The sequence below is a fragment of the Paroedura picta genome, chromosome 1 (assembly GCF_049243985.1).
Source record: "Paroedura picta isolate Pp20150507F chromosome 1, Ppicta_v3.0, whole genome shotgun sequence".
NCBI lineage: Eukaryota > Metazoa > Chordata > Lepidosauria > Squamata > Gekkonidae > Paroedura > Paroedura picta.
The window spans coordinates 198,004,976-198,032,405 of record NC_135369.1 but is presented as its reverse complement, the minus strand read 5'-3'; the positions used below and the strand labels follow the sequence as shown (position 1 = coordinate 198,032,405).

Sequence of the window (27,430 nt, the reverse complement as noted above, 5' to 3'; positions counted from 1 at the left end):
TTCCTTTTTATCTGCATGCCTATCTTATTTGGTTTGTTGTGGTTAGATGATTAGATGGACTCTAGAGAATTTATCATTCCTTCCCATCCTCCTACATTCTCACCTCCCTCGTCCCCCTCATTATTCGTCCTTGAATTCCCAGCTACCTTGATTGTCTTCCCTTAGATACTTCCTGCATTAATTGGATCTTGGGAGGGGGGGGTTACGGGTTTTACACTGTGTAACTGCACTAAAACTCCAGTGCTGACAATGTTTTATGTTGAGTGAACTTGCTTGCTCTAGAATAAACCTTTCTTTCGCATCCAGTCAAAGACTGTGTTTTGGCAACGAAGAAACCTGATGCAGTAGGCCACAAGTGTTTCATTTCAACAACAATCTGTGTGGGAGGCCTCAAATGTTTCTTTTGCAAAACATTCCCAAATCAGTCATTACTGGCTGGAGAGCTGTTTGGAGATAAGTTGTAATATCTCCAGGCCCCACCCAGAAGCTGGCTACCCAGGGTTGGAAATATTCCTAGAAGTTTGGAGGTGGGTCCTCAAAATGGTATAAGGCCTTCAAAGAAGTCCATACTCCAATTTTTTTGCCTGTAGAAGTGATTTTTATTGTCTAGAGATGAGCAGCAATAGTAGAGACAATAGTAGAGGCTTGCAAGCTGATGTCGGAGTGGAGTAGCACAGGTGTGTCCCACCTGGGCCAGCTCTTACCAGGAACAGTTTCCCCCCCCCCCCACACACACACACACACACAGTGGCCCAGAAGGGGCAAGAAATGTCCCGGTCGGCTTTGCGGGGTAGACCGGGACATTTATTTTCCTTTTGCAGAATCCCCCCCCCTTCCTGCAAAAGAAAACCTCCCCACGTTCCCTGGGGGGGGGACACACATTTCAGCGCTGGAGATGTTCCGGTGATGAAATGTGTCCCCCATGGGGACAAAGCACACTGCAGAGCATACTGCTTGACAGCACTGCACCAGCAGCAACGTGGAGCGGCACCACTTGTGCAGAATCACCCAGTAAGACTTTGGAGGGAACTCGATTTCCCAGTTTTATTAGGCTGTGATTTGGCTTTGTGGACAACAGCAGAGACTGCAGTTGCCAGCAGTAGGCCTCAGGCTTCAGAAGGGCAGATATCACTAGACTGTGCTAGCTAAGCCCAGTGAAAGCGGGGATTGCAAGTGGGGCTTCAAAAGGGTACTATGCCTCAGAGTCCACCCCACAAGGCAGCCATTTCTGCCTGAGAAGCTGATCTTTATAGTCTGGAGATGAGCAGTAACTCCAGGAAATCTCCAGGCCACACCTGGAGGTTGGCTACCCCTAGGTTAGAAATATTCTGTGAAAGTTGGGCCTCAAAAGAGTATCATGCCTCCACAGCCACCCAACCATCCACATAGTTCCTTCGGCTTATTTCAGGTTTTAAAAAAACATTCTGGAGAGGAGGTAAGGTTACCTGATAGGTGTAATTTCCTGTTCTGGAATTCCACACTTCTTGGGTGTGCTTGAACCTGACTTGGGTCAAGACTGTTGTACACAAAGAGACCTCTTAGGGTTGGCAGCTTCCAAGCAAGGCACAAAACCCCTGTCAAACCATAGCGCCTGTTGCATTTCAGCACGCTTTACTAACTAGTTGGATTATAATTTCTTGAAAAGATTTGCACTCTTAATTATAGTGTGAACAAATATTATTGTATTCCTTTTCAAACTGGCTAGACAGCTGTGATCAACTGAACTGAAATGTCCTGAGACAGGGATGCCTTTCACTGCCTCCAGGATCCGCAACATGGCCTGTGTCCCAGAATTTGATCTCAGTTGCTTGGGCAGAGAACCAGTGCTGTGAACTGAGCAAAATGTTCTGGCATCTCCTCTTCAACCGGGCATCACCCATCCCTGATAGATACTGTTATTCAAGAACAGATTGAGGTGTGCCAAGGACGCCTGCCACACTCCTGGGCTACTTCACAGCCAGCGCTGCAGAATGGCACATGATGTCACTTCTGGCAAAAATGTCACAAGTGATGTCATAAAGTTATTGGTGATGCTCTAGGATTCACCTGATCTTATAGCATCAGCTCATATGTCATAAGCTCACTGCTGGAGTTTTGCTATAAGTGAACCTAAAAGTGGTATGCCTGTGAGTCTTGCCCCAAACACAAAATCCTCTTGATGGTTGCCTGTGTTAGAGGAAGAGGAGAAGAGCTGTTTTGTTAAATTCTGCTTTTTACTACCTGGAATCCCAAAGCACTTTTCTTTCCTCTTACCACAACAGATACCCTGTGAGATAGATGAGGCTGAGAGAACTCTAAGAGAACTGATCTTCAATATCAGCTTTAAGAGAGCTGTGATTGGCCCAAGATCAACCTGCAGGCTCCATATGGAGGAGGAGGGCAGAATCAAACCTGGCTTGCCAGATTAGAGTCTACCACTCTTAACCGCTACTCCACGCTGGCTGGAGAAGCAACAACCTGCTAAGAGTCTCTAGTTACTATAAAGCTGGAAGACTAGGAGATTGGTACTCAAGGGGGAGCTGTCATGCATTCTCCATCCATTCTTTAGAGTTCATGTAATTTCTCTTCTTGCTGTTCAGCCTCTGCGTCGTATTAGTGGCCTGCAGTCAATGTCTTTTCACAAAAATCCAATTGCTGTAAATTCACTGAGACTCCAAAGCATGGATTGGATTATTTCCTGAACTCTGCCAACATCCCTTCCCACTGTGCCCCTAACCCTGATTCAAATGGGTCGCCGTGTTGGTCTGAAGTAGCACAATAAAATCAGAGTCCAGTAGCACCTTTAAGACCAACAAAGATTTATTCAGAGTGTGAGTTTTCGAGTGCTTTGTTGGTCTTAAAGGTGCTATCGGACTCTGATTTCATTGTCCTAACCCTGATGTAGAACACAGCTCAGCACCGTGGTATGCACAGAGACATATTTTGGGCCACAGCAAAGAGCTCTAAGCCATAATCCTAGCAAAATGTTGAACCAAGGCAGGTCTCTGACAGTCCTGAAAAAGGGTCCTGGGGCTGATGATGGGACGGATGAGGGCCAAAAAAGTGAAGTTCTATCAGATAAAATGGAAGTGCAGCTAGTTAATCATAACATGCTTGGGGACTGAGGGGTCGGCTGGTCCTGGAGGAGCTGGCAGTCTCCATGATGGAACTGGCTCCTGGCTTATGGTTGGAGACTCAGATCTCAGTGCCTTTTAGCAGCTTGATTTGGCTTCAGTGACCAGTGTTCTGAGCCAAGTGAGAGTGTTGTAACATGTTCTGAATTACTTTTGGGTGGGTAGCCATTTCGGTCTCAAGCAGCAACACAAAGTTTGATTCCTGCGGCACCTTTAAGACCAACAATATTTTATTCCACACTGATGAAGTGTGTGTGCACATGAAAGCTTTTACAGTGGATAAAACTGTATGGGTCTTAAAGGTGATGCTGGAATCAAACTTTGTTATGCTCTGAATTACTATTTTTATTTTTTTATTTATTTAGATTTTTTATACCACCCTTCCTGGGAGGTTTACATAAAACATTTTGTTCTATGACATAAGAACATAAGAAGAGCCCTGCTGGGTCAGACCAGTGGTCCATGTAGTCTAGCCTCTGTTTCATACTATGGGCAACTACAGGAGGGCCAACAACAGGTCATAGAGACCCAAACCCTTCCCCTGATATTGCCTCTGGGCACTAGGATTTGGAAGTTGATTGCCTCTGAATATGGAAGTTCCCCTCAGTCACCCTGGACAGTAGCCACTGACAGACCGTCTCTTCATTAATCTACCTCATCCCACTTTGATCCATTTAAATCCCACTGCCTAATCCATTCCTGTGGCCATCACTACAGCCTCTGGCAGTGAATTCCACATTTTAATCACTTTCTGTGTAAAGAAGAGCCATATAAAGCTCTTTATTTTCTAAATAAATAAAAGTACTAAGTTGTGGATTAATGTTAATGTTTTCCATATTTTTCTACGGTTCCATGTTGCTTGTTGTTATCACTTTATTATTGTTAAACTAAGTTATCTGTATGGTTTCTGTTTTATGTGAACCGCCCTGAGCCTTCGGGGAGGGCGGTAGATAAATATAATAAATAAATAAGAATGGGGGCAGAACCAGTTAGAGCAAACTTTCACAACTTTTTTACCATTGGGAAACCCCTGAAACATTCTTCAGGCTTCGAGAAATCTCTGAAGTGACGCAATCATGCTGAATATATTTGGGAAGCACAGCTGTGTATATCCCGCTCCAGGCCCTTCACTGACCATTTTCGGAGGAGGGTGCAGGTCAATATGACCATATATGGTAATATATAATCAATAGTTGACAAATTTTTAAAAATATATTAACAATTATCAAAGCCTGAGTAAGAGGAAGTATCTGGAAGCAAGAGAAAAGAAGCCTGTGGTGAAAGTGGGAGAGGTTTTTAAAATTTTATTATTGTACTAGATTAATAGCCCGTCGTAGCCTGAAATACAACGTACGCTGGTTTGAGAAATGAGCGTGAGAGAAAGGGAAGTAGATAGATGGAAAGGAAGCAAGAATGGGGAGAAAAAATGAGAAAGAGAGTAGGAGAGAGTGAAATATGGGAAGAAAGAGAGGGGGAGAAAGGCAGGAAGAGAATGACATGGAAAGAGAGAAATGGAAAGAGAGAGAGAAAGCCCAATGCCCCCCCCCCCCAGTGACCCAAGCAGGGGCAGGGAGAGTTGGAGAGGAGGCAGCATGTTTTCTCTGAGCAGGGGTGAGGGTTGGCGTGGTGGGGAGGTAGTCCCTACAGGCAGTCCCTAGTGGCCCTCTCTCTTTCTCCTGCCCCCATCTGCAAGTGTCGCCTGGGACTTAAAGCCCATCGAGCTCTGTAGTCGGTCTAAATATCTCCTGCTTTCTCTCTTTCCTTGTGCAGCTCAGCCTTGTTCCTCTGAAGCAGGACGAGTGTGTCATGCTGTGGATTTCTGGGCAGGCATCTCTGGCTCGAGGGGGGGAATCTGGCTGTCTGGGAAGTCGGACAGCAGGGGCTGGGCGTGGCTTTCCAGGACAGTAGGCTCCCCCCCCCCCACCTCACAGCGAAGTCTCCGAATTCTGCTGGGTGTGATAGGCCATCCACGTCAGGCGTCGGTCTGCCTTCTCTCTGTCGCCGGCAATTTCAGGCCCTCTGAAGCAGGGCAAGTGAAGGGGCGTGAGAAGCCCCCCGCCGCCGCCAAGCACACTCAGGAGCCTAGGAAGGGCACGGGAGTGCTCTGGGGACGCGGGGAAGCCATCCCCAGCCCCCTCCCTCCCCCCGGGAAGCAGCGGCCCGTTCCCCCAGCTGCCCCCCCGTCCCTGGCTGCGTCTGAGACACTGTGGGGCTGCTGAAGCCTCTCCTGGCGCCCCCCTCCCCCAGAGTCTGAGGCTGCATCTGGGACAGGCCAAGGGGCTGCGCACCTCCTGATTGGCCCCTTCAAGTTTTTATCTGGACTCGCCCCACCCCTTTCTCCTCCCACCTACCCCTTACTCTTTTATTCTTACTGCTCCCACGGAGCAGTTTACAGATTTGTAGACCGCCACTCTCAGCCCAGCTGGTTTATGGTGGTTTACATAAAAACATAAAATCAGAATAAAACCCCAGTTCAACCAATGGCAGCAATAATCAACCATCTATATTCCCCATGCAAACCTCAACCCTCCTGATAGGAGTTGCCATTGCCTTAGTAGGTGACCATAGGCAATGTTTGACTGGGAGGGCTACGGGCTACAAAGGGGAGAGACCTGGGCCTAGTCTGCACACAATAGATAATGCACTTTCAATGCACTTTAGAAGTAGATTTTCCTGTTCTGCACTGGAAAATCCAGCTGCCAAAGCACATTGAAAGTGCATTATCCTTTGTGTGCAGACTAGGCCCTGGTTTTACTATCCCGGCCTGAAACAAACTCCTGGCAAAAGAGCTCCATCTTGCAGGCCCTGCAGAAACCAGAGTGGTTGGGATAGTCCCAGCTGGAATGCAGCCAATGATGATGTCACAGGAGTATTGTGGTGAAAGTTCTGTTCTGGATCTATTTTGAGTCTAAGTTGATAGTGAGGAGGTGTCGCACAACGTGCCGGGATTACTGTGGTAGGAATACCACCCCGTTCCGGCAGTTCTACACAAATTCCTTGTTTCATGTTGCTTGGGGAAATCCTGTTGGTATAGAGTCATCCCACAGGTGTTAGAAGCAAAACTTAAGGTGAGGATTTGCATCTTCATTATTAACAAATCCACTTCACTTTAATTCTTATCCATTTAGGAATTATTAGGATTCTGGATACCCTATGGAGGAGAGGGTGAGTTCTGTAATCATATCTGAGATGTTGACCTTTTGAGAAATAAAATCCACAGGCAAGAGAAAAAATCTAGTTTTGTAAGGGACCACCTGGCATTTTACATGGTTTTTAATGTGAATATGTGTTCTTAATTTTTCCCCAAATTCTTCTTCCTCTCCCCTGCCCCTTTTTGGTCATCAAGTCGCAGCTGACTTATGGTGACCGAAGGCAAGAGGTGTCTAAAGGTGATTTGCTGTTACATGTTGGTAGAGTTAATAACACAGGAAGGTGCACAACCTGATTAAAGAGCAAATAAAAGTTTGTTTAGAAATAAATATACTTGATAGTGCAGAGGTTAGAATATTATTAAGTTCCTCATTCTAGTATCTCACAGCCTGTTTCAGTCCCTATATGCTCTTTTTCACCTTACACATGAGTTGCTTGTCTTTGGACTGTTCAAATCCTGGGGGCCGTTCCATGTAGACATCTTCTTTTTCTCCATACAGAAAAGCAGTATTTATGTCAGTCTATGTCCAGATGCTCCACATGTATCTTTCTTGCTGCTATGTTCGAGAGCATTCTTATTAAAGTTTGTCTCACCACTGGTGCAAAGGTTTCATCACAGTCTTCTCCATACTTCTGAGAATATTCTTTAGCAACCAATCTGGCTTTGTATGTCCATTTCCCCTTCTGCAACATGCTTGGTTTTGATGATTCACTTGCATCCTCCTGCCATCTTGCCTTGAGGCAGTTCTGTCAGTGATTTTTTAATAGCAATGAAACCCAAAATATGTCTGTTTCCACTAAGGGTTGATGTCTTCATTGGGCCACAAGCATCACTGCATGTCAGTTCCAGAGGGCACCGTGTCTCGTTTGTGCTATATACTGTGTCTTAAACCTGGAACTGGTTCCCTTATCTCTTATACAACACACACACCTGTTTTCAGCAATATATTTGCTTATTTGCATGACTTTAGTTAAATTCTGGCTTTCAAGATCGCTAATTGCATAATGATCTCTGTGACCCAAATGCCTGTGCCACTTTAAGGAGGGATCCTTGTGATCACATTGCTTTGTAAGGTGTGTTCTCTGCATGCAAGTATCAAGAACATACAAATCCTAATGTGTCTTGCCTGTGGCAATAAGCTTCTTAGTTTTATATAACACTTTTAATTATAGTCATGTCCTTTCTTGTAAGAGCTCTGATAGAAATAAGATTACTTGCAAGACTAGGTACATAAAAAGAGCCTCTTGTGGCACAGAGTGGTAAGGCAGCAGACATGCAGTCTGAAGTTCGGCCCATGAGGCTGGGAGTTCGATCCCAGCAGCCAGCTCAAAGTTGACTCAGCCTTCCATCCTTCCGAGGTCGGTGAATTGAGTACCCAGCTTGCTGGGGGGTAAACGGTAATGACTGGGGAAGGCACTGGCAAACCACCCCGTACTGAGTCTGCCAAGAAAACGCCGGAGGGCGTTACCCGATACCTTTACCTTTACCTTTAGGTACATAAAGCTAATCTGTGACTAAGATCGCTTCAGTTTCTCTGTTAGCATGCATTTTACAAGTCCTTCAACCTCTTCAGCTGTCACTAAATTTCCATCCACTAGACTCAAGGATTCTTTCCTTTGTTCATCCAATGTTTCAAAAAGATATTTATGAAGACTCATGTTGGCTGAGACTCCACTGTCTACTATCCACACGTCACTTTTGGAAACATGATGTAATAGTATATAGGTGATAGTATATAGCAGTGGTCCCCAACCTGCGGGCCGCGGCCCGGTACCGGGCCACAAAGGCCATGGTGCCGGGCCGCGGCTCCCTCTCCCCGCCCCCCCGCAGTAAAAAATTTCCCAGGCTGCAAGCTTGCGGCCCGGGAAGCTTCTTACTGCGGGAGGGCGGGGAGAAGGAATCGGGGCCGGGCCACGCCTGTGCGGGTGCGGCTCGCGGGCGCGGCCCGATGTGCGGGTGCGGCTCGCGGGCGCGGTCCGGTGCGGGGGCGCGGCCCGCGGGCGCGGCCCGACGCGCGGGCGTGGCCCGCGGGTGCGGCCGATGCATGGGCGTGGCCCGCGCGTGCCGCGTGCCGCGCCCCAATGCCCTGCCGGTCCCCAACCTCAGAAAGGTTGGGGACCACTGGTATATAGCATTTTTGTAAAGATTTGGCTTTTTTTATGCTTTTCTGATTCTGTCTTCTGGAATGGCAGCTCTGTGTTTGGAAGCGGTGTAGTTTTTCTTAACATGGCCAGGTCCTCCCCAGAGATAACAAATCACTCCTTTCTTATTCACATTCAGGGCTAGTTGAGCTGCATTTGGCTGCTATTCCCTTTCAAAGAGTCTGTTCTTATAACCTCCCTCTAGTAGATTTAAAACTTTTATGAGGGATGGGTTATTTTTAGGTTCAGTCTGAGAGACCACACATTTTTGAAGGATTCTGGCGAGCTTAACAATGGCACAATTAAACCGTGACCCTGCTACTGAATAACGTCTTTCGCAGATACATTTGATTTTTTAATGAGCTAATGTAAAGTCTTTCAAGCTTTGGTGGTAAAGGTAAAGGTAAAGGTATCCCCTGTGCAAGCCATGTCTGACCCTTGGGATGTCATGTCTGACCCTTGGGGTGACGTCCTCTAGCGTTTTCATGGCAGACTCAATACGGGGTGGTTTGCCAGTGCCTTCCCCAGTCATTACCGTTTACCCCCCAGCATGCTGGGTACTCATTTTACCGACCTCGGAAGGATGGAAGGCTGAGTCAACCTTGAGCCGGCTGCTGGGATCGAACTCCCAGACTCATGGGCAGACAGCTTCAGACAGCATTTCTGCTGCCTTACCACTCTGCGCCACAAGAGGCTCTTGGTGGTAGACATGTTTAACATTCTCAAAATATCCCTATGGTTAAGCTCTATTATCAAATCTCTGGCTTTCTGATCCTGGGAGTCTCATGTCTTCTGGTCATCCCAGTTCCCATCTCCTGGCCAAGGATTGTGGAATACATTATTGTATGGTCCAGCTTCAAATAGGTTCATCTTTATTTGTTCCTTCTACATGAGGTAATTCCTCACTCTGAGCCACCACAGTTGTGGCCATCTTTGCCCCTTTGTTCTTACCTTCTCATGCCAAGAGCATCTGGCGAACTTTCTACCTTGAAGCAGAGATGAGCTTAATCTGGGCAACCAGAACTCCTGTTGGCAGAGTAAAGACACAGAACATTTTCCCTGTACATTAAATATTTGTCTTTATATTAGACATAGGTACTTATATGCAAAACCTCAGGAATGTGGTTTTTAAAAGATATTTCGGCACATTTGAATGTTGAATTAAATAATATGTTTTGCATATTACCCTAGGTTGTTTTTTTCCCTCTCAGCCTTTTTAGCTACCTTTCTTATACAATTAAAACAATTGTTCAGGCTGAGGCCTAAAAAAATTGAAAGCTTCTTTCTCTGAGAATTTAAGTTAAACTGCTTGAGATTTGCCAGTCCCCTCTTCTGACCACCACATACTTAGTTGTTTTGGTTTTGGGTTTTTTTTTTGTCTCAACCTTTTTGGTCAACTTTCTGATATAGGGTTGGTCCCCCCCCTTTGGGGGGGGGAGGGTAAATGACCAGATTTGAACGGAGATAAGGGGGCTAGCCCAGAAGGGGGCCAGCTCAGCCCGAAGGTCGTGCGGGCAGCAGGGGCGGCCCTCCCTGCCTCCCTCCAATTGGGATCACCGTCTCCTCCCAAGCACGCCTCCTGCAAGCCCGTCGGTTTCCCACCTGCGTGGCCTCCGTAGATGCAGGTCAGGTGGGGGCCAAGGGCGGGCCTCTGACTGGCGGCCCTGCAGTCTTAAGGGGCTGCAGCAAGAGGTAGGTGGCGGCGGCAGCAAGGAAGTAGGACATTTGAACACTGCTGGGATGCAGGACTTTTATGCCAAAGTCGGGAGTGTCCCACCATTATCGGGACGCTTGGTCAACTTAGGGGAGGGTCACAAAAAGATTAACAAAAGCCTGTCTAAGGAGGCCAGTTTCTTGACAGCCCCTGATCCAAGCATTGCTCTTTTGGCTGTCAAAGGGGACCCCGCTGCCACCACTGGAAGAATTGTTTGGATCCAACCCATGTCTTTTGGTACAGCTGATACCCAAGAAGTACCAACTAAAATGTCACAATGCTGTTATGGGGATGGTAGCTCCAGTAACAATGAAATTATTCTGGTTTGGGTTGACAGGAGGGCGCCCATATTTAAGAATCTCTGCTTGATTTGAACTTGGCTGCTTTCTTCTCCAGGGTGAAATCAGTTCTACCCCTGACTCAGCCAGCATGAAGTTCATGCCCCTCTTTCTGCTTGTATTGTTACTGTTCCACCCTGCCTATCTGGATAAGTCAGGTAAGCATCCCATAGACATTTAACCTCTATGCAGTGAGGAATTTTTTCCTGCAGTAATCTATTGACTATATTGGCTTAGATTCTTTGGAACTTTGCCGTGGGTGGAAGGATTTCTGCACGCAGAACAAAGTTTTCTTGTTACCTCCCTCCTGCTGCAATTCCCAAATGCCCCTGAGAGCTGCTTTGACTCCCTTAGTTTGATTAATCAAAACCAGCCCCACCTCTCCCACTTTGTAGAGGAAATGATTCTAGAAGTCAAGGGCATCCCATGAAGAAAAAGAGCTGGCTTTTTATAGCCCGCTTTTCACCACCCTAAGGTGTTCCAAAGCAGCTTACAAACACCTTTCCCCACCACAGAAACCCTGTGAGATAGATGGGGCTGAGAGAGCTCTAAGAGAGCTGCTTGGCAAGAATAGTTCTAAGGGAACTGTAACTGGCTCAAGGTCACCCAGCTGGCTGCATGTGGAGGAGGAGTGGGGACCCAAATCCGGTTTTCTCTAGTGCTGGGGTAGTCAACCTGTGGTCCTCCAGATGTCCATGGACTACAATTCCCATGAGACCCTGCCAGCATTTGCTGGCAGGGGCTCATGGGAACTGTAGTCCATGGACATCTGGAGGACCACAGGTTGACTACCCCTGCTCTAACGCATGAAGCTGCTTTATGCAGACTTTGACCATCAGTCCATCTCGGCCTGTGTTGTCTACCCAGATTGGCAGCAGCTCTCCAGCGTTTCATGTGGAGGTCTTTCACATCACCTACAAATGGATCCCTTCTTTGAACTGGAGATGCCAGGAACTGAATCTGGAAACTTCTGTGTGACAAGCAGAGGCTCTGCCATGTTGCCAGAGTGCCTCTCAGTTTGAGAGCTTTATGCTGAGCATAAAAGGAAAGATATGACCAGGACAACATGGGACATTAAGGCTGTCGCAGACCCAATGGATCAGGGACCCTTTCGCCACACCAAGTAATACACAGGTTCCCAGCAAGACTTACATGCTGCACTGACAAGAAATGTTGTTGAAAGTAAATCTCAGGCCAAAGCAGTTTGAGAGTTTCATTTTTAGGATCTTTTTTTGCTAGAAATAGTTGCCTAGAAGTTATTTACAAGAGCCAGTGTGGTGTCACGGTTAAGGGAGACGGACTCCCGTCCGGAGAGTCGGGTTTGACTCCACACAAAACCTGCTGGGTGACCTTGGGCCAGACACAGTTCTCTCAGAACTTACTCATCCCCACCTGCCTAACAAGGTGACAGTTGTGGGGACAGGAAGGGAAAAGTTATTGTAAGTCACTCTGAGACTCCTTTGGATAGAGAAAGATGAAAACGAACTCCTCTTCTTCACATGACGTCTACTGAGTGACCTGAGGCTTATCTGTCTTTGTTAGTAACAGATAAGCAAAGAAGGGCATTTACCCACGCTAGATGCTCGGTTATGCCCTCCAGCTTTATTCGAGGGCCAGTATAAGAATATCCCCTTCTCACGGAGACAGTGTTTTTGTGGTAGTGGCCAGATTGAAACTAGAGAATACCTACTTTTCCAATGTTCTGCCTATGCAGATATTTGAAGCAAATTGTTCAACCCGTTACTTAAAAGGTTCCCAGGATCTTCAGATGCAGAACAAGCAAAGAGGCTGTTAAGCAATGAGAGCACTCAAGTGACAATTCAGCTTGCTACGTTTTGTGCCACTGCCATGAAAATAAGATTATCTCAATGACATGTCTCAACTTGCAAGATGCCTGCTCAGGGGAGAAGGGAAGGTGATTGTAAGCTGCTTTGAGACTCCAGAAAGCAGAGAAAAGTGGGGTTTAAAGACCTCCTCTTCTACTAGTAGGGGAATACTTCCATGAAAAAATGTTTTCTGCAAGTTGATATCAGCTGATATAAAAGGTACACCAGCTTGTTGTAGTGTTTAGGAGTACGGACTTCTAATCTAGTGAGCCGGGTTCAATTCTGCACTCCCCCACATGCAGCCAGCTGGGTGGCCTTAGGTTCGCCACAGCATAGGTAAAGCTGTTAGTCAGTGATATCAGGGCTCTCTCAGCCTCCCCTCCCTCACAGGGTGTCTGTTGTGGGGAGAGGAAAGGGAAGGCAAATGTAAGCTGCTTTGAGACTCCTTTGGGTAGAGAAAAGCAGCATCTAAGAACCAAGTCTTCTTCTTCTTCTTCTTCTTCTTCTTCTTCTTCTTCTTCTTCTTCTTCTTCTTCTTCTTCTTCTTCTTCTTCTTCTTCTTCTTCTTCTTCTTCTTCTTCTTCTAAAAGCTATATGGTCTTGACATGAGCAGCTTGCCTGTTAATGCTGCAGCTGTTAATGCTCAGGGCCGTTCCGCACCAGGATCTATGTAGCAAATTGGTTGCAGAACAAAAAAACGCCATTTTAAATAGTGGAATTCGTTATGCATACCTACCTTTGAGGTGGAATCCAGTTGCGTTTCTATCGTTTCCCACAGGTTTCCGGTCTCGGCAAAGATCGCTAGCCAGGAAGCGATATTGCCGAGCTTTGTCCCGCCCCTGGCCGTCAAGCAGCCAATGGGCAGCCGTTATCATGCTCCCAAAAAGCCCCTTTCCCTTTAAGAAAGGTTTAAAAATCACACACACACGTTGCAACGAATCTGCGTTGATTCGTTGCAACGGAGAGACCCATCTAGCTAGCAGGTGGTGTTTGAGCTGCCATTTCATCATTGCCATGCTCCCCCCGAGTGAACCCCCCCCGCCCGCACGGGCGCAATTTTCGACTGAAAATTGAGTGAAAAATAAAGGGAAAATAAACTAGCAAATGGGGCTGTGTGTTGCTTGGTGCTTGGTGACTTTAAACAGTAGCCGGGACTGCAGCCGGGGAAGCCTCGCTGGGTAAACGAAGTCTCGCCGGTGCGTTGATCTCCGCTTGCTCCGAGAAAAAAAAATGGCGATCGCTTCGCCAGAAGATCAGAGGAGAGAGCTAGGGGGAGGGACTTTGCAGAAACCGCAACAATGGTAACGCACAGAACTTTCCCGCTAGTGTTGCAGATTGGTTGCAAGAGTGTAGCACTTTCCGGAGGGTGAATCCACTTTTTGGGATTTCCCTGAAAGCGCTACAACGAAGCGCTTTTTGTGGATCGGTTTCAGGAGTGTGGCAGATTGTCAACGACATTGTGCATAACAGCAAAACAGTAGCGATTTCAATTTGCAACCATTGTGCAATTTTGAACGAGTGCGGAATGGCCCTCAGATCTAGTGCAAGACCTGCACAGGGATTGCTAAACGTCCAGACTGTCTCTTTTCCTCAACACCACAACTACTCCTGGCTACAGGAAATTGCATCACCAAAATAGCACTGTGCAGTTACCCCGCATGTGTGTGGAGGTGACAATGGAGAGGGGAAGGAGTCGACCTGGCCCCCTTTACCATCAGCAGAGTGCCGTTCACAGAAGAGGCCAGTGGAAGCAGTTTGATTTCTTTCTGCAGGCTCCCAATCCACTATCCTGTTACCCTATGCAGGGTCAGCGACTCCAGGAATGACCCTTCCTAGGGTCAGAAACAGCTGATAGGGGGAGCAGAAAGTGGGAAAATCTGGCAAGTGACATTGACTCCTGCTGCTAGATTACAACATCCAGTCCAGCAGGCCGTGGACGTTCACGTCGGAACCAGCTCCCAGTGCGCACGACATTTTCTATGGATCCACACGGGCCCTGTGGTTGGACCCCATGGAGAGAAGCATTGTTGCTGTATACTTAGAGAAGAATTAGAAATTAAGGCAACACTTTAATAAGAGGACAAATCAACAATGTCTGTCAGCAGTTCTCCCTGACAGGTCTCGACTTTGCCAGCTGGTTTCCGGGGATGGTGGAACTGGACTGGCCAAAAGACCTTACCTTCTAGGGTCAGTTGTACATTTATTAGATCAGTGATTCTCATCCCAGGTGTTGGGATCCCTTTGGGGGTTGAATGATCCTTTCACAGAGGTAACGGCAGGGTGAGCAGCTTGGCGGCGGCGGGGGGGAGGGGGAAGGGGCGGCATCACTGTTGCTATTCCTTCTGCAGCCATCTGTCCGGAGCAGGGGAAAAGAGTGAGATCGACATGGTGGGACAAGAGGCAGAACTGAACTGAGAAACCCTGGGTGGAAATTATATTCAATCCTGAACAATGGATCTTCACACCATTGGTCAGTTTGGGTTTAATTTCTGTGAAAGAGCACTTGCATAATTTTATGGTTGGGGGTCCCCACAACATGAGGAGCTGTATTAAAGGGTCACTGCATTAGGAAGGTTGAGGACCACTGATTTAGATTCAAGTAAGTAGCCATGTTGGTCTGACATAACAGAACTCAGTCTGAGTCCAATGGCATCTTTACAACCAACGAAGTTTCATTCTGGGTAGAAACTTTTCTATCTGAAGAAGTGTCCCTGCACACTGAAGGCACACCTTTGTCGGGCCTTAAAGCTTTGTCGGCTTTAAAGGTGCCACTGGACTCAAGCTTCATTCTAAACTTCTTTTGGAGGCTTACACATAAGTAGCCGGTACACTCAACAAAATGCATTCAGCACTTTGAGGTCTGAAACCACCAGGGAGAGCAGAAGCAACACCAAAATCTTTCCATGGCATTCTAAGTGGCACAGAAATTACATGAACAGGATCCTACCTGCAATACGCTCCATGCAGCAGTATCGACCATAGTTCCTTCTCATTGATCCAGCCAAGACTGTAAATCCGTTTCGTGTAATGTGACCTTGTTACCTGCGCAGAAGAACCCTCAACATTTCAGTTTTGCTTCATTTGTGGAAAGCCAGAAAAGTGGGAGCTTTCCTTGTTGGGATACTTGGTTAATATAGCAGAGTTTCGCCCAGTCACAGAAATGTGGTACTGAGTGCAAGCACATAAATCTTCCAAGAAGTATATTGCAAAAAAGGTAAACTTATATTTATTCTAGTAGAGCTGGTTGACACTGAGAATGCAATCAAAAGGAGAGCAAGAGAAACCTAATCAAGAGTCCTTTCCCTCTCACAAATGACCAGCTTGTCTGTCCGCACGTGTGTGGCAGTTTGAGGGCATTGTTTCTACAGGAGAGGCCTGCAGAGATGAGTGTCTCCATGGAAGGCCATGTAGTGAGGGGGAGAGGACAAAGGGAGAGAGGGAGTCAAAGGACAGCTCTCAGGTAAAGACAAGGAGAGGCATCCCATTCAAGGAGAAAACACCTATAAACACTTAAGAGTGATGTAGTGCCCCCAGCATCTAAACATGCCCACTCCAACACTCCTGACTTCCTTGGGCAGGCCATTCCACAAGGCAGGAGCCACAATGAAGAAAGCACATGCATTAGGGATGCCAGTCTCCAGGTGGGAATCCCTTGAGATTTCAATCTATCAGTTCGCCTGGAGAAAATGGATGATTTGGAGGGTGGATTCTCTGGCATTGCACCCCAGTGAGCTCCCTGCGCTCCCTCCACAAATCTCTAGGAGTTTCTCATCCTGGATCTGGCATCTCCATCCCCTGCTGGTGGCCATGGGGACCTGGCAACCCCAACATATACAGGTGGTTGCTGATTTCCCCAGTTTTCAGGTTGGCACCTAAAGACCATGCCATCTTTAGGAACATAAACAACCACATCTGTTAAACATCGCCATCAGCATGTGTGTACATCTTGGGATTCTGGAAATGTGCAGGTCACAACGTCTCTCCCTTTCTCTTTAAAGGCACAGAACGATGTCGAAGACTGAAGGGGGTTTGCCGACATACTCTCTGCCATCCGGTGGAAGTCTACGTAGGCCGATGCAACAATGGAATGGGGAACTGCTGCGTTGATGATGCAGAGGACATACGGAAACGCCAACACTAGAATCCCTCCTGCTCCCAGCATTAAAGCAAGGATAAGCCGTCCAAACAAGGCTTGCAGTTTTGGACTTTAGTGCTCTGCAGGGGGGGGGGGGTATGGATGATTTTACATAGTTGCAATAAACACTGAGATGTATTTATGCATTGTTGGAACTTTTGGATTCAGCTTGATCCTGAATATCTCCAGAAAATTAGAGCTACTGTGTAACTGTGTTTTGAACGTATGTAGTCATGGATTCACAGTGCTTTGAGGTTTAAAACAGAGTAATCTTTATTGGAAAGATTATTTACAAATATATATAATATTCATCTGCTTCAGTCTCCTTACTGAAGTAGAGTACAACTGCTTGAACAATAGTTACAAAAGCAGCACATGGCAAGACTCCCCCCCCCCACATGAGTAGATGGAGAAAGCCATGAGCCTAATGGAGGCTGCTTGCTTCTGCAAAGCACATGGAGCTTCTCTTCCTGAAGAAACAGGAAGTGAGTGAGAGCCCTTAAACAGAGAAATCCCCAGAGCATGTGCTCAGGATTTTTCCACTGCAAGGTCACCAGTGACCACTTGATGCCACTAGTGAGGGCAAAAGTGCAACTTAGCTGCTTTAATAGCTTAGCAATAGCTCTTCACCAAATTACTTGCTGACTTCACCAAATTACTTGCTGATTGCAGTTTTAACATGCAGACTTTTCTTCAATAACTGGAGTTCTCAAAAATTAAAAGTGGCCTTTCAAAACCAGGAAACAGGGCCCGTATTCTCTAGATACAATTACCATGCTGATTGTGGTCAAAGAGACGCTGAATTGGTGGAATGATTCTCATGACTGGAATGTAATGGTGGATGGATATGAATTGTTCAGAAAAAACAGAATATATCGAAGAGGTGGAGGAGTGGCACTGTATGTGAGGAAAGGGCTTACCTGTCAGGAAATTCTAGTGAAGGAGAGCATATCTACAGTGGAAAGCATCTGGGTGAAAATAAGCGAGGGGAAAACAAACAGTGTGGTGGTTGGTCTCTGCTACCGACCGCCTGACCAACGAGAGGATGTGGATGCTGCACTTTGTGAGCAGCTTGAGAAAATATCCAAGCGGCATGTCATCATGGGTGACTTAAATTTCCCAGAGGTGTACTGGGAAACAAACTCTGCGAAGCATCCTCAGTCATGCAACTTTCTGACCTGCCTGGCTGACAATTTCGTTTATCAAATGGTAGATGAACCCACAAGAGGTTCAGCCATACCGGACTTAATACTGAGCAACAGGCAAGAGTTGGTGGATGAGGTGAAGGAGGTGGGGACCCTAGGGGGAAGTGACCATGTCTTCATAGAATTCCTTTTGAGATGGGGAGCCAAGGAAGCTTGTAGCCAGACGCGGATGTTGGATTTTCGTAGGGCAAACTTTAATAAACTCAGAGACATGATGAGTGTCATACCATGGACGAGAATGCTGGAAGGGAAGGGAGCATGTGAAGGGTGGGCGCTACTCAAACAAGAGCTATTGCATTCTCAATCAATGATTATCCCAGAAAGACGAAAACACTGCAGGAACTCTAAGAAGCCTATTTGGATGAACAGAGAACTTCAAGAGGAACTAAGCAAGAAAAGGAAAATGTTCAGGAAATGGAGGGAAGGACAGAGCTCTAAAGAAGAGTACCTACAGGTTACTAGGCACTGTAGATCAATCATCAGAAAGGCCAAAGATGAGAGTGAGCTAAGATTGGCCAGGGAAGCCCATTGTAACAAGAAAAGATTTTTGAGTTATGTGAGGAGCAAACGTAAAGTAAAGGAGGCAATAGGCCAACTGTTGGGTGCGGATGGACAAACTCTAACGGAAGATGCAGAGAAAGCAGAAAGGCTTAGTGCCTATTTTACATCAGTTTTTTTCCCACAGGTCAAAGGATTTAGGCACATCTAGAGATGGCAGTAGCCAAAGGATTGTGTCTGGGTGGCAGGTTAACATGGATAGAGAGGTTGTCAAGAGGAATTTAGCTGCACTGGATGAGTTCAAATCCCCTGGTCCGGATGAAATGCACCCAAGAGTGCTCAAAGAACTTTCCAGAGAACTTGCACAGCCCTTGTCCATCATCTTCGGGACCTCTTTAAGGACTGGAGATGTCCCGGAGGACTGGAAGAGAGCAAACGTTATTCCGATCTTCAAAAAAGGGAAGAAGGATTACCCGGGAAACTACAGACCAGTGAGTCTGACCTCTGTTGTGGGGAAGATAATGGAGCAGATATTAAAGGGAGCGATCTGCAAACATCTGGAGGACAATTTGATGATCCAAGGAAGTCAGCATGGATTTGTCTCCAACAGGTCCTGTCAGACCAACCTGGTTTCCTTTTTTGACCAAGTAACAGATTTGCTGGATCGGGGAAATTCGGTTGATGTCGTTTACTTGGATTTTAGTAAAGCTTTTGACAAGGTTCCCCATGATGTTCTGATGGATAAATTGAAGGACTGCAATCTGGATTTTCAGATAGTTAAGTGGATAGGGAATTGGTTAGAGAACCGCACTCAAAGAGTTGTTGTCAATGGTGTTTCATCAGACTGGAGAGAGGTGAGTAGCGGGGTACCTCAGGGCTCGGTGCTCGGCCTGGTACTTTTTAACGTACTTATTAATGATCTAGATGAGGGGGTGGAGGGACTACTCATCAAGTTTGAAGATGACAGCAAATTGGGAGGACTGGCAAATACTCCGGAAGATAGAGACAGGGTTGAGGGACTTGGGAATGTTCAGCCTGGAGAAAAGGAGGTTGAGAGGGGACATGATAGCTCTCTTTAAGTATTTGAATGGGTGTCACTTGGAGGAGGGCAGGATGCTGTTTCTCTTGGCTGCAGAGGAGAGGACACACAGTAGTGGGTTTAAACTACAAGTACAACGATATAGGCTAGATATCAGGAAAAAATTTTTCACAGAGTAGTTCAGCAGTGGAACAGGCTGCCTAAGGAGGTGATGAGCTCCCCCTCACTGGCAGTCTTCAAGCAAAGGTTGGATACACACTTTTCTTGGATGCTTTAGGATGCTTTGGGCTGATCCTGCATTGAGCAGGGGGTTGGACTAGATGGCCTGTATAGCCCCTTCCAACTCTATGATTCTATGAGTCTATGATTCTATGAATTTCAAGGGTCCCCAACGTGGTGCCCACTGAGTGTTTTTTAAATCTTGGTGGGTCAAGTTGGGCTTTTAGCCAACAAGGCTTCCAATTGGCGGTTGGACATCTGATTTCCTGTATAGGTTTTTTAAAACTTTACTTTCACACCAACTGCCACCGCAGTACAAAGATCGTCACTGTGGGGACCACAGTTACCTTCTCCACCTCCTGGGGCAGCCATTTTTTGGCTGCATCCAGCACACTGTGTCAGAATTCCAAAGATACTCGCAGCTTTAAAAGGTTTGGGCTCCTGTAATAGTGATACAATTTCTTGGTGCAGTGGTGAAAACTGGTGACCTCTGATCTGGACAACCAGATTTTATTCCTCACTCCTCCTCCATGTACAGCCAGTTGGGTGACCTTGGGCCAATCACAGGTCCCTCAGAGCTCTCTCATCCCCACTTACCTCACAGGGCGCCTGTTGAGAAGGGAGGAAGGGTAGGCGATTGTAAGCTGCTTTGAGACTCCTTTGGGTAGTAAAAAGCGGGTACAGTTCTTTTCCTTCTTCTTTTTTTCAATGGGTGGAAACCATCTTGAAATGGACAATGGAACTTAGAACCATATGGACTTACACTGATCTGGGCAAAGCAATCTGGGAATAGGCTCTGTACAGTTGGGAGCTTCAGCCCTTGGGAGGAAGACAAAGCTGCTTCCAGGAAGGCTAACCTGTCTGTTGGTATAGCTGAGCCTGCGAAGGCAGCCTGTGCAGAGGCAGGCACTTGGAAAGGACAGCCAGTCCAATTGCTAAGTGACCAGAAGACAGCTGGTCTATTACAGTCAGCCTCCATTGCATGCTGTCCAACCCTGAGCAGCAACAAGGTTGGGGGGAGCAAATGCTGTGCCTGCTACTACATCACTTCCAGTGAAAAGCCCCAAGTGGCTCAGAGCAGCTCTGGGAACTGCTGGAGACTCAAGGCTTTCTCAAGCAGGCTTTCCTGAATCCCAGAGGTTTCTTGAACGTCCTAAAAGGGCTTCCCAAATGGATGGGAGTTAATTATATAATTGGTTAAACCTTTCTTCAGGTGACATGACCCCCCTCCCCGAATGGCCAGTGATGGGTCTGAAGGGGAGGGGCCCAAGGTAGGAATGTCCACAGCTCTGCTTCCCAACCATATTCTCCATGACTGTGCCACTTCTGGGGCTTCTCAAAGCCTGAAGAATGTTTCAGAGGTTTCTCGGTGGTAAAACAGGTTGCTCTATGGTTTTACAATAGCTTTCAGAGATTCCTAGAGCTACTTTACTCACTTCCAATTTTTTTCAGGAAGCAACATTGCAGTGCACACTGTGCTGTGGTTCTCCTATCCCCTGGCCTCCAGAGCTATCACTCCTACTTAGAAGCACAGAATCATAGAGTTGGAAGGGACCTCCAGGGTCATCTAGTCCAACCCCCTGCACAATGCAGGAATTCACAACTACCTGCCTACCCCACAGTCACCCCAATTTCATGCCCAAATGATCCTCTCCCCCCCCGCCCCCCCCCACACACACCAAAAGTCTCCAAAATCCAGCCTGGCCTGGAGGAAATCCACCTACCATTCCACAGCAGCAATTTCCTAGGTATGCAAGGAGGGGCCACAAAACTAGCACATCCCTTCCTGCCCACCCACAATCTGCCTAAGTTAGATAGATACGTTTATTTGTACATAGCCTTTACAAAATATAAAATACAGATTTACAAACAGTAAAATAGAATAAAAGGAACTGTATAAAAATATAAAATTTAAGACCAAAGAACTGAAACAGCATACATGACTACAGAGTACAAGAGAGTTAAGAGCCTGCCTTAGGGGTTGTAACGTTGGCCCTTATTTTCCTTGTGGCCAAAGCAAATAGAGCGGTTTTATATGTTATAGAATCATAGAATCATAGAGTTGGAAGGGGCCATACAGGCCATCTAGTCCAACCCCCTGCTCAACGCAGGATTAACCCTAAGCATCCTAAAGCATCCAAGAAAAGTGTGTATCCAACCTTTGCTTGAAGATTTCCAGTGAGGGGGCGCTCACCACCTCCTTAGGCAGCCTATTCCACTGCTGAACTACTCTGACTGTGAAAAACTTTTTCCTGATATCTAGCCTATATCATTGTACTTGAAGTTTAAACCCATTACTGCGTGTCCTTTCCTCTGCAGCCAGCAGAAACAGCATCCTGCCCTCCTCCAAGTGACAACCTTTCAAATACTTAAAGAGGGCTATCATGTCCCCTCTCAACCTCCTTTTCTCCAGGCTGAACATTCCCAAGTCCCTCAACCTATCTTCATAGGGCTTGGTCCCTTGGCCCCAGATCATCTTCGTCGCTCTCCTCTGTACCCTTTCAATTTTATCGATGTCCTTCTTGAAGTGAGGCCTCCAGAACTGCACACAGTACTCCAGGTGTGGTCTGACCAGTGCCGTATACAATGGAACTATGACATCTTGTGATTTTGATGTGATGCCTCTGTTGATACAGCCCAAAATGGCATTTGCCTTTTTTACCGCTGCATCACACTGCCTGCTCATGTTTAGTTTACAATCCACAAGTACCCCAAGGTCTCGTTCACACACAGTGTTACCTAGAAGCGTATCCCCCATCTAGTAGGCATGCTTTTCATTTTTCTGACCCAGATGCAGAACTTTACACTTATCTTTATTGAATTGCATCTTGTTCTCATTTGCCCATTTTTCCATTGTGTTCAGATCTCGTTGAACTCTGTCTCTATCTTCTGGAGTATTTGCCAGTCCTCCCAATTTGGTGTCATCTGCAAACTTGATGAGTAGTCCTTCCACCCCCTCATCTAGATCATTAATAAATATGTTAAAAAGTACCGGGCCGAGCACCGAACCCTGAGGTACCCCGCTACTCACCTCTCTCCAGTCTGATGAAACACCATTGACAACAACTCTTTGAGTGCGGTTCTCTAACCAATTCCCTATCCACCTAACGATCTGAAAATCCAGATTGCAGTCCTTCAACTTATCCATCAGAACATCATGGGGAACCTTGTCAAAAGCTTTACTAAAATCCAAGTAAATGACATCAACCAAATTTCCCCGATCCAGCAAACCTGTTACTTGGTCAAAAAAGGAAACTAGGTTGGTCTGGCAGGACCTGTTGGAGACAAATCCATGCTGACTTCCTTGGATCACCAAATTGTCCTCCAGATGTTTGCAGATCGCTCCCTTTAATATCTGCTCCATTATCTTCCCCAAAACAGAGGTCAGACTCACTGGTCTGTAGTTTCCCGGGTCATCCTTCCTCCCTTTTTTGAAGATCGGAATAACGTTTGCTCTTTTCCAGTCCTCCGGGACATCTCCAGTCCTTAAAGAGGTTCCGAAGATGATGGACAAGGGCTGTGCAAGTTCTCTGGAAAGTTCTTTGAGTACTCTCGGGTGCATTTCATCTGGACCAGGGGATTTGAACTCATCCAGTGCAGCTAAATGCCTCTCGACAACCTCTCTATCCATGTTAACCTGCCACCCAGACACTGTCCTTTGGCTACAGCCATCTCTAGACGTGCCTAAACACTTTGACCTGTGGGAAAAAACAGATGTAAAATAGGCACTAAGCCTTTCTGCTTTCTCTGCATCTTTCGTTAGAGTTTGTCCATCCGCACCCAACAGCGGGCCTATTGCCTCCTTTACTTTATGTTTGCTCCTCACGTCTTTTCTTGTTACAGTGGGCTTCCCTGGCCAATCTTAGCTCACTCTCAGCTTTGGCCTTTCTAATGATTGATCTACAATGCCTAGTAACCTGTAGGTACTCTTCTTTAGAGCTCTGTCCTTCCCTCCATTTCCTGAACATTTTCATTTTCTTTCTTAGTTCCTCTTGAAGTTCTCTGTTCATCCAAATAGGCTTCTTAGAGCTCCTGCAGTGTTTTCGTATTTCTGGAATAGTCATTGATTGAGCATGCAATAGCTCTTGTTTGAGTAGCACCCACCCTTCACATGCTCCCTTCCCTTCCAGCATTCTCGTCCATGGTATGACACTCATCATGTCTCTGAGTTTATTAAAGTTTGCCCTACGAAAATCCAACATCCGCGTCTGGCTACAAGCTTCCTTGGCTCCCCATCTCAAAAGGAATTCTATGAGGACATGGTCACTTCCCCCTAGGGTCCCCACCTCCTTCACCTCATCCACCAACTCTTGCATGTTACATTATCAACCTGGTCAGATAGAAGATAGATTGTCTTTTCAGCAATAGTGGGAAGGTTAGAACCCCGTAAGATCTCATTGAGGAATTTGGCCCTGGATTGAGTGTAAAGTAAGCAGTCTAAGATGAAGTAGGGTAGATCCTCCAGAGCTTGTGCACTGCAAATACAAAAATGCTGCTTTTTGGTGTACAGCTAAAAATGCCCGCCAATACCTCTGTGGGCATCGTTTCAAATTGAAGTGATGTAGAAGCTGCTCTGAGATTATGGTTAGTGATCTTAATTAGAGGATCTATGGTGGTCATATTTAAACTGCTTGAACCGTGTTGTTGATTTAATTTTCAAAATTTACATTCTGTCTAACGCCTCGCCGTCCATGCAGTCGCCTGTGAAGTGGATCCGGTCAGCATCATCAGGGAAACTGTGGCCAACTTCCATCATGTATGCCTGGAGCTGGATCAGGAATCTATGGAATGCTTCCGGGTCCCCGTTGAAGCAAGTACAAAAATGGCGGTAGTGGCATACTTCGGCTCCCACTGCTGGCGGTGGCACCTGCGGACTGGCCCAAGCACCTCCAGGCGGCGGGGTGGGTGGCCCAGCCCGGGCATCCCCTCTCAGTGGGGCGGGCGCCGCTCCGTGACCTGGCTGCTGGTCTCCGTATGGCTGTCCTGCTCCCGGGGAGCCTCCAGGCCCATGGCTTGTACACCTGCCTCTCGAGCTTCCATCCTCGGAGCCAGGAGGGCCATGACTACGCCGCCCTCTTCAATCAGGGTTGGCGGGTACAGCTTGGCCAAAAAGAAACAGGTGCCTTGTTGCAAATCTTTGCCCAGCTTGTCCGCCACCGTGGCCAGCCATTCTCGCATGCGATCAATCTGGTCTTGGAGATCCATATTATCCAAGATGACCACCATCTCCTGGTTGGGGATTCCCCGCCTCAACGCTGATCCCCACTCGACCACGGCCGGATAGTCATATCTGGATAGGCGCCGCCGCCCCACTCCATGATGCTCCAGAAAATAGTGTGCCCCTGAGCTCTCCAGGACTATAGTCATCCCCAACCAGATGACAGTCTGGGTCGCTGTCCTGGCTTGCGCCCCGGTAGGGGTGCTCCTCTGATGATCAGCTCGGTTCCCTCGTCTTGGGTGTCCGTGCCTTCCAAGCCATCCTCCTCCTGGAGGTCGCGAAGGATTGGGTCCTCTCCGTGTTTTGCCATTGGCACAGAAAGAGACCGTTGTGAGTTTCAACTTACTGTCAAAGGCAGACAAACTCACAACTAGGTTTCTGTATTACTAGAAAGCTTTATTGGAAGTAGTTCTGAACACTCTGACGCTTTCCGCACCGGGATCCTTGTAGCAAATTGTTTGCTGAACGAAAAATCGCCATTTAAAATAGTGGAATTCATCATTATGCATACCTGACTTTGTAGTGGAATCCAGTTGCGTTTCCATCGTTTCCCACAAGCTTCCAGTCTCAGCAAAAATCGCTAGAAAGGAAGCGCTATTGCCGAGCTCGTCCCACCCCTGGCCGTCAAGCAGCCAATGGGCAGCCGTTAGCATGCTCTCAAACAGCCCCTTTCCCTTTAAGAAAGGTTTTTTTAAAAAAAACACACACACACCCATTGCAATGAATATGTGTTGATTCGTTGCAACGGAGAGACCCGTCCAGCTGGCAGGTGTGTTTGAGCTGTCGTTTCATCGTTGCCACGCTCCCCCCGAGTGGAAAAAAAAATCCCCCCCCCTCACGGGCCCGATTTTCGGCCGAAAACAGTGTAAAAAATAAAGGGAAAATACATCAGCAAACGGGCTTCTCTGTTGTTTGTGCTTAGTGCTTAGTGACTGTAAAGAGACTGTAAAGAGCTTTGGGGAGGGACTGCAGCCGGGGAAGCCTCACTGGGTAAACGAAGGCTTGCCGGTGATTTGATCTCCGCTTGCTCGGAGAAAAAAAAATGGCGATCGCTTCGCCGGAAGATCAGAGGAGAGAGCCAGGGGGAGGGACTTTGTAGAAACCACAACAATGGTAACGCACAGAACTTTCCCGCTAGTGTTGCAGATTGGTTGCAGGAGTGTAGCGCTTTCCAGAGGGTGAATCCATTTTTGGGGATTTCCCTGAAAGCGCTACAAGGAAGCGCTTTTTGCGGATCGGTTTCAGGTGTGTGGCAGATTGTCAACGACGTTGTGCATAACGGCAAATCAGCAGCGTTTTCAATTGGCAACCATTGTGCGATTTTGAAGGCGTGCGAAAAGCCCCTCTAACGTCTGAAGTCGAAACTGATCGATACACTGACAGCAAGCCCTCCCACCCATTTCTAATGGACCTTTTTGCCTATACCCCCAAAAGAGCATTACACTCTGCCACTGCCAATTGGCTGGTGATTCCTGGCCCCCTAGAAGCATATCAACACCTCAACAAGGAAAAGAAAAGGCTATAATTCCAAATTATTTTTTTATTATTATTAAGGTCATTCTTTGGAATTATATGCTTGAGAGATCACTCAACATTTAGCCTTTTCTTTTCCCTTATGTTCAATTTTGGTGAGAAAGGCTGGCCTAGAATATAGAACAGGATTACAGAAACCCTTTTGTGCCACAATTACTTGAAAACCAACATAGTATTGACTTCTTGCAGGTCTGTGCCTTGCATCATTTCAGTCCAGCTGAGAAAATTAATGTGGAGAGAAAATTAGCTGAGAAGTTGTCAGTTATCCTAGGACAGGGGTACCCAACACGGATACCCTTCTCCTAGTGCCTGCCAATTGTTCCTAGACTATGGGTGGGGCCAGGCACTGGAGATTGGACTGGTGGTGCAGAGTATTAAAAATGTTGCTTTGGTAACAGCTGCCATCACAGCACAAGGGTCTTGGCTGCAGCCACTATTTTGCAGCTGGCTCCACCTCCTGCAGCGGCTATTCTGTGGCTGCCATGTTGTGGCTGTACATTCTGTGTCAGAATGCTGGTCGGGAAACCTGTCCTAGGATTATCTCTCTGTCCACCCTCTGCATCAAAGCCCTTCGCAGATGGGGGCATTGAAAGTCCCTCCCTTAGGTACAAGTGCTTCAAGTGCTGACCCCCTTCCCCAGACCCAGAGGTATAGCCCCAGGGATGGAGATGGGAAGTGCTGTCCAGTTGTAGCCACCTTATAGTGACCTCCATAAGGTTTTCAAGGGAATATACATTCAGATCTGGTCTGTCATTGCCTGACTCTGCCTAGCAACCTTCCCAGGCAGTCTCCCATCCAAGTACTAACCAGAGCTAAACACTGCTAGCTTCTGAGTAGGGTTGTGCAATGCGGCCGCCGAACACTATGAGATTTGATAAGATGGGGCTATTCTGGGACATCTGAGTCAGCAGAGCTGGGCTATTCTTGGGAGTAACTTAGGCCCATTCTGCACAAGGATCAATGTGGCAAATTGCTTACAGAAAGCAATAACAGAATTTAAAATAGTGGAATTCGGCGTAATGCATACCTGCCTTTGTAGTGGAATCCAGTTGCGTTTCAATCGTTTCCCACAGGTTTCCAGTCTCACCAAAAATCGCTAGAAAGGAAGCGATTTTTTCCATGCTTTGTCCCGCCCCTGGCCGTCAATCAAACGAGCAGCCAATGGGCGGTTGTTACCATGCTCCGGAAAAGCCCCTTTCCCTTTAAGGACAGTTTTTTAAAAAAAAGAAAAACACACGTTGCAACGAATATGCCTTGATTCCTTGATTCCTTCCTTCCTCCTAACGTAGAGACCCATCTA

General features: G+C 47.0%; 1 long non-coding RNA gene across 1 annotated transcript in view; it reads right to left on the bottom strand.

The window, feature by feature from the left end:
- Window positions 1–6,013: 6,013 nt before the first annotated feature.
- The window catches only part of LOC143826950 (uncharacterized), a 43,404-nt gene continuing 21,987 nt past the window's right edge, over window positions 6,014–27,430 (bottom strand). The window contains exons 2-4 of the long non-coding RNA XR_013227154.1: window positions 15,231–15,325; window positions 9,357–9,431; window positions 6,014–6,554 (exon numbers count right to left, since the gene is read on the bottom strand). This is a non-coding gene — a long non-coding RNA (uncharacterized LOC143826950). The remainder of the gene's footprint in view (window positions 6,555–9,356; window positions 9,432–15,230; window positions 15,326–27,430) is intronic.